Source organism: Amphimedon queenslandica, unplaced genomic scaffold (assembly GCF_000090795.2).
Source record: "Amphimedon queenslandica unplaced genomic scaffold, v1.1 AMPQUscaffold_13090, whole genome shotgun sequence".
In the NCBI taxonomy this organism is placed as follows: Eukaryota; Metazoa; Porifera; class Demospongiae; order Haplosclerida; family Niphatidae; genus Amphimedon; species Amphimedon queenslandica.
Window position 1 is genome coordinate 32,560 of NW_003546674.1, and position 7,996 is coordinate 40,555.

The following is a 7,996-nucleotide window of genomic DNA, read 5'->3' on the forward strand; positions in this document are numbered from 1 at the left end:
GATTTCAGATATGACAGACTCACCAGATATGTGTGAAGAACCCAGGAAAGCAGAGGATAATCTTGTAGAGGAGGCAGCCATGCATTTAGCTGATAGGAAGTATCGTGATGGTTGTAGTGCTAACGGAAAGATGCAGATATGGATAAGAGCTGAAAAGTTTGTTTTGCAGGATGGGAAACTGTATTATTGGACCAAGCTGAATACTCAACTACATGTAGGTCTGTTGTGTATTTTATCTAGTTTAGTTAGTTATGTGTATGTATGTAATATGATATCGGTGCTTTGGATTCAAACTCAGTATATGCATCTGTATACATGATTTAAATAATTAAATCAAAATATCAACTATAACGAACGTTTTATTGCTAGACATTGAAGTACATCAAGAATCGTACGGATCAAATGAGGATTGCAAAATTCTGCCATTTTCACCCTACCACTGGACACCTGGGAGTTATGAAGACCAGAAATAAAATAAAGGAAAGATTTATGGAAAGGCATTTGTAAAGATGTAGTAAATACAAACATGTATGTCACTTGAGTGAGGTTAATGTTAACTTATGGTGAATGTCAATGGATGAATAAGAAACCTCTTGTAACACCTATTGTACTTTATCTGGTGCTTGTACATTCACAATGGCATCACATTGGCATTGACTTTATTGGTCGAATTCACCCCATATCAACTAAAGGAAATAGATTTGTCGTAACAGTATCTGATTAATATACAAAATGGGTAGAGGCCATTCCGTTGGAACTAAAGTGTGCCTCATGTGCAACAAAGGCTCTGTATAAGGTATATTGAAATAAATTAATGCAGTACTATTTATTATTTGCAGATTTTCATGAGGATGGGCTTGCCTAGGATCTTGACAATTGATTATGGCGGAGAATTTTGTAATGAGATTGACAAGAATGTCATGAAACTTTTAGGGATGAAATATCCCATTATTACTCCTTATCATCTACAAGTAACCAACATTATAATCAGACAATTTTGTTGCCATTGTTTAGGCAAATTGCTTAGATGAAAGATGGAATGAAACCCTTAAGCAGATGATTGTTATTCTGATAAAACGAAGGAATGGGACACGTTTCTTGATACTTCTGTGTTTGCTTATAACATTGCAAAGCAAGGGTCAACTCACTACTGTCCTTTTGAATTAATGTTTCGAAGGAAAGCAAATCTGCCAGTTGTTATTAATTATGCATTACAAGAGGGGGAAGAGCTACTTAAAGATTAAGATGAAAATAGAGTGCATTTACTGGTATGTACTGCAAAAAATTATCTTAAACTTATGCAAGCATTAGCAAATTGTATGCAGCTTGTCATCAAAGCACAGGAATATGTTGCAAGATGCAAAGCAGAGTAGCAAGACTAACCAAGAGAAACAAAAGGAATAGTATGACAGCAATCATAGCTATTATTTAATAAAATTCGACAATGGTACGTATGTTTTAAAGAAGGACTTTAGAACAAAAAAAAGGAAAGGTGGTTGTACAGATAACAAATTGCTAGGACCTTATGAAATACTGAATGATGTAGGAAAGGGTTTTTTCTCTGAAGTGTTTAAATTCATGGAAAATGATTGACAGGGTCCATGGTGCCAATTTGAAAATATACCAATGTCCATTATTGTCAAAGGTGAATACCGCAGGTCAGGCTATATTCATGACTGCTAATATTAACAATTTTTTCTCTTGGCTAGCAATTGCCATAGCAACCGGATCATATTTTAATTTAAAATGGCGCTAGCACAGGACCAGGCTCCAGTGTTCTTGAATTGTTATTCGTCTTGCTGCCACTAATCCTTTGACTCTTTGAATCTGCTTTGGTCAGTTTTTTTTCAGAAATACTCTACTCACTCCGTCTCGCCATGTCTTGAGACTCTCCACCCATTCTTGTTAGCATTTATTAATTTGGGTGTGTTTTATAATTATGACCGACAGACAAGCACTGGTTATACAGCAAAGAACTCGAAGGTAGCGGTTTACCTATACAAGAAGATAACAGATAGGGAGCTGGAGTCTGGATGGCTCGAATAAAGCTGCTAAAGAATAGCTGATTAGCTGCTGAACACTGTAATTTTATAAACACATTGTTGATTGTCATAGCAACTATCAATTGTTTTCCATGGTATTTAATTCATTTTTATTATTTTTAATAACCGCAAATATTAACAGCCGCAAATATAACCTGACCAATGGTATAAAGCTTTTCTACTTTTTATGTTTAATAACATGGAAAGAGGATGATTGTACTGCTACATCATGCACAGGTTGTGAAACAAGTAAAATGGTTCAGTTTAGTGTTTCCTTTTATAATTAATTGTGTAATCTGCATCTTTTATTCAGAAATGTGATGATTCTTCATCAAAAACTTCATCTAAGTCAATTATTGATGATGAGAAATTTTACTACCAATTTTTATTTACAATAGTCTTGCTTGATCATGACCCTTACGATTCTGACACTCCTCTTCCACCTTAAATAAATTCTACAGAAATCATGCCTCATGATTCTGACCCTCCTCTTCCACCTCCAATAAAATAGTCATAACAATAACAACAACAATAATAATATTAATAATATAATTTTTCCCTTTTTTACAATAATAATAACGAAGTGTCTAGAGCTCTGGTAACCGGACACAGTATGCAGAGCTAAAGCTCCGGTAATAGGGGCTTCGCTCCTGTACATATACTAGGGCTACGCCCTAGTATTAATAATGCACTGATTTATTATAAAAACCAAGTATATATACAACAACCAGCGTTAATGATGCAGCAGGGTCGAGGTGGTGCAGTGGAGAGGCTGGTGCGGTTTGCACAGACATGGTCAGAGGTTCAAATCCAGCCAGGACTACTCAGTCAACTATGCTGCAGTTTTAATATTTTTCTTTTTTTAATAACTTTTTTGCTATTTTCTTGGCTTTTTAGGTCAAGACATAAACACCTTCTCGTGCATCTTAGCCTCCGGGGTCGTAGGGTTGGGATTGGGGTTTAGTGTTTAATTTTTATAGCACCCTCTCGTACATCTTAGCCTTTGGGATAGTAGGGTTTTGCGGTTAGGGTTTAGTGTTTCTTGATAAAAAGACAAAGGTACATTTTGCACTATTGCGCATGCGCACAAGCTGTTTTATGGAAAAAATGGACTGCTGGAGCTCTAGCATTTGCAAACTATGTCCGGCTACTGGAGCTGTAGTGACAGCCTAATAATAATCAAACAATAAGAACAACAGTAATAAAAATAACAAAAGTAGTAAAAAAACAACAATAACAATAATAATTTTAAAGCAGGTTAAGTTAAGGGAAGGAAAGGAGAGAAAGAGAATGTTAGAAAGATGGAGAGAATTAGTAATTAAGGTAAGTTATTAATAACAGTAAAAATAATTGTAATTCATAACACATTCTACAGTAAACATAACTTTATAAATGTCATCCTTCATCTAATTAGTAATGCTGTAACGTTACTAAGTAGAATTCACCCCCAAACAAAATGGCGGCCACAACATTTGCAGCCTTGCTATACCGTGAAAATGAGCTCCTATGCTTACCAGACTTTTTAGAAAATCTCATCTTGACCAGAGGACTCTATTGGTACCAATAGCTTGGCTCTAAACGTAGTCTAAGAAGAAAGCCATTTTGTAGCAAACTTTTTTGATCTTCATCGTCATCATCAAGAAAGTCCTGGCAAATCAGTTGGTGACCTGTCTCTCCATTTTGACTCGTGCTAGAAGTATAACTCATACACCATACAATTTCCAACAGTCTAAGCGCGGATCCATGTCCACTAAAATTATTCTCCAAGATAAGAAAAGCAACTGTATGGCTGCTGTATCTGGCCAACTTACCTCCCGTCACCGTTTTGTTAATTATAGAAGCATGTCCTTCAAAATTTAAGCATGGTCACACATGCTTAGATCTCAGAGGTGGGAAAGGCAAATAATGTTTTAACCTAGCTAGGCTAGCTATTCTTGGAATCAATAGCATTACTTACTACCTAGTGGAGGTTTCCAACTAAAAGAAGGTATTAATTTTACTTAATATTTTTCATGAAGCGTTTAATGAATTATTTTATTAATTAAGACAATTAATGCTGAATAATGCAATGATTATTACTTTGACATCAGGAAGAACAGGAATAGATAGCTAGGGAAGATGGAGCTTCTTGAACAAGGATTCAAGTCAAAATTATAGTATTAATTTCATGGTCATCAGTATAGGAGATATTACTTCAGCATATGTATTTCAGGTTGTCACTGCTGTCTCTCATTAGTGCTGTAAAGTCGTAACATTAATAAAGAAAAATATTGTTTATGTAAAATCAACAAGTATCACAGCTGCAACTAAAATCATATTATAAATATTGTAAAGAAATCAACATGAACAAAAACATAAAAAATTAATGAAAACAAGATTGAGTAGGATTCCGAACGACCAATAAAAATACAAAATGAAAATCCAACTCTCGTGCTGCAAATTCTACTCTACAATGCAATGTGATTCATAATTTTTACATAAGAACATTGAAAGTACAATGTAGATTAAAAATTTGCATCACGAGTGTAGGATTTTCATGTTGTATTTACCTTGGTCATTCAAAATCCTACCCAATCTTGTTTTTTAATTTTATAGTAAGAATATAAAAATTAGGCAGTGCACAGTTAAAATGGTTATAGCAACCATCTGTAATTATCCAATGACAACTTATAATTTATAAGCAGAATTTAAATAATGCTGGCCATTCTTCTCTTAAACAAAAGTTAAAGAGAACAGTCAATCAGTTAACTAGTATTAAGGTAATGAAGTTATGTTCAGAGCATGTACATCCCACAACATATTTTACCAGGATTCAGAGGACTGTAATGCTTTCCCCATTCATCTTCCATCTAAAAGAAAAGGAGACAGGTACTAATGAGCAAGGTTAGTATAGACCGCAATAAGCTACATGTATTTCATTTTAAATAATTAGGAATCACAACACACTGTCATGTCTGCAATTTTTTGTTCAGAGGTTATTGCAATAATATTCATTAAATATGACAATTAATATCTTATTAAAGGTCCTTCAATCAGAGTCACTTTCATACCCTACATTGCTGGAACTCTCAATTGGAATTAAAAGAAATACATCTGACAACTATAATATGTCCCAACTGAGTTTCGACCAAGAAAAACTGGAATAACTTTTTAAAGGAATGTGGGATAAGAATGTGACTTTGACAGGTTCTTAGTCGCCCAATGCCGCTTTAGGATCTCAGGTCTTGGGCCTCTCAGCCCTTGGAACCCTAAGAACCGGGTTCTCCCAATAAACTTAATGGCATTCCAAGCAATGATGTTCTTTGATGTCATAGTTTACATAAGCACATGTGGTCGAGCGCCCAAACTAATAATTCTTCTTTGAAAATGCTAATAGAGCAACATCTTCTGATAATGATGGCCTTGATGAAGACTAATTGACTCCAGCAGCTATTGTACTGCTTATCAGGAAGAACGAGACTGTTTTAAGAGTGAAACAACACAGCCAAAATATCAGCCATGTCACTATGAATATCATAAAAATGTCATTAGTGACGTAACTACATTTTTAAAATTCCAAATGCTGCTGCTACAACTTCCGGTCCATTCTCAGTTGGAAAATAGTATATGTATCTGGAATATTAAGTCCACCACCTGAGTTGAAGGGTTATTTGCCTACTCATCACATAAAAGTCCTTCATGAATATCATAATATCTCTTTAAACCCTCCACCTCTTTAGTCACTTCCAAAGGTTGAGTTTTCTTATAACAGTTGTCATGCATTTTGGTATAATTTAGGTAACAAATCAGTTAATATTGGAACGTGTTGAATGTACAGCTTCACTTGATGTTATTTCTCCAGTTATACTTGCTGAATCCAAGTCACACCCAATTTGTTCTGAGGTAATTCATTCATTCTGCAATTTTTTTAATACTCATTATATTTTTAGAGCATGCAATCTAATAGTACTGGTACCAAAGTTGTTACTATTGTATAAGATGTCATTTGTAATTAATTGTAAGTGAAATAAATGTCTCATATTTCCTTACCTTTTTATTAGAATCCAACAACAAAATGGAAATGACTTTAGCTGCCAAAAGAGACAAGATGAAAAGACAGAGAGTACCAGCAGAAAGGCCTCAATAAAATACTGCACTAGAGCCTTTTTAATATTTATGGTTCCACAGAATATGTTGATTTAATGTCTGACGGGGCTTTGTATGTTACTCAAAAAAAAACACAGAAATACTGCATTCCCCAGTACAAGTTGAAATTGTGTGACAAAGATATTATAGCTAAAGGAGCGTGGTTAACTGATGATATCATAAATGTTTGGCTCAAACTTCTTGAAGAAGTATATCCTCACTTCAAAGGACTCCAGTAAAAATATCACTATTCTTACTGAAATGACTTCATTGCAGGCTCTGATGAAACAAATAATGTAGTTATATATGATAGCTTGCCCGGCAATGTTTTTGATAAACGTACCAAGGAGCAGATAGCAGCAATACCGCAATGCACCAAGTGTACAGGGAAATTAAATTGACGTGTTGAAGGGCAAAATGGACTGAAAAATTGTGGTTTATTTGCCCTTGCTTTTGCAATGTTAATTTGTGCTTGTCAAGACCCAAATACTTGTGGCTATATTCAACACAAGCATCGTTCCTATCTTTTATTATGCTTAGAAAAGAATGTGATGTCTTTGTTTCCTACTCGTTTAAGAGCTAGATGCCATGGACCATGAAAAGAATACAAGTTTCCTATATACATGCCTGTGCAGACAACCTAGTAAAGAAGGAAGAATGGTAAAGTTTTCTTAATGCAAGGAGTGGTATCTCATAGAGTGTGAAGATATACCAGATGTTTTGACTAATAAGGACTACTTTTGGTCTTGTAGTCATTATAAAAGATAAAGACAAACATTGTTTGATAATAAAATGTATTATTATTTTTATTATTAATAGTGCCAAGTAAAATTTTCATATCAGCATGCATAGTAATAATGATCCAGGATAGAATATTTCAGATATATTTTGTCCTAAGACAAATATTTCAGATTATAAAGAAAATAGTCCTATAGGGTGGGACAATAAAAGCTTGCCTTGGACAAAACATTTCAGCAAAATTTTGTCCTAGAACATATTTTTTGCAAGATTTTGTCTTACAACAAAATATTGTCATCGGGGCAAAATTTGGGTGGGACAGATTTTTCTGTGACTGAGCAAAAAGATAATGAAGCAGGACAATGTTGTGGCAGTGAGAAAAGAATTTTGTGGCAGGGAGTGGAGTATTAGTGTGCCAGTGAGAGCAAGGAGTTAGTGTTGCGGTTAGAGCAGTGAGATGGTTTGGCAGTGATAGCTGGGAGATAGTAAGGCAGTGAGAGCAAGGAGACAGTATGTCAGAAATTGGAGCGAGATGGTGTGGCAGTGAAAGCAAGGAGATGATATGGCAGTGAGTGCAGGGAGATGCTGTGGCAGTTAGAGCAGTAAAACATGTGAAGCAGTGGCAGCAGAGAGATTATGGCTGTGAGAGAAAATAGATGGTGTTGGGAGTGAGAGCAGGGGACATGGTGGCAATGAGAACAGCGAGATGGTTTTTGTAGTGAAATTAGACAGATGGTGTGGCAGTAAGTGTCAAAAGATCATTTTGCAGCAAGAATATGAAGAGTATGTGGCAACAGCGAAATGTGGTAGCAGTTTCTTAAATTCCAGAAATGATTGATTAGATTCTTCGTTTCATTTGAGTATTTCTAATGTTTCATGTTATACTTGCTTTTTACTATTGGGTTTCTTTTCTCTCAGTTAATAAAATAGTATGGTGTGTGCTAGGAGTGTTATCAATTGAGTTCCTTTTACTGTTTCATGTCCTAATAACTTCACTACTTGTTTTGTCTTTTCTCATTTTAATGGCTTTGTTTTAAATAACAGGAGTGACTCAAAAGATTGAATTATTAATTTTATTGAGGGTGGCTTCT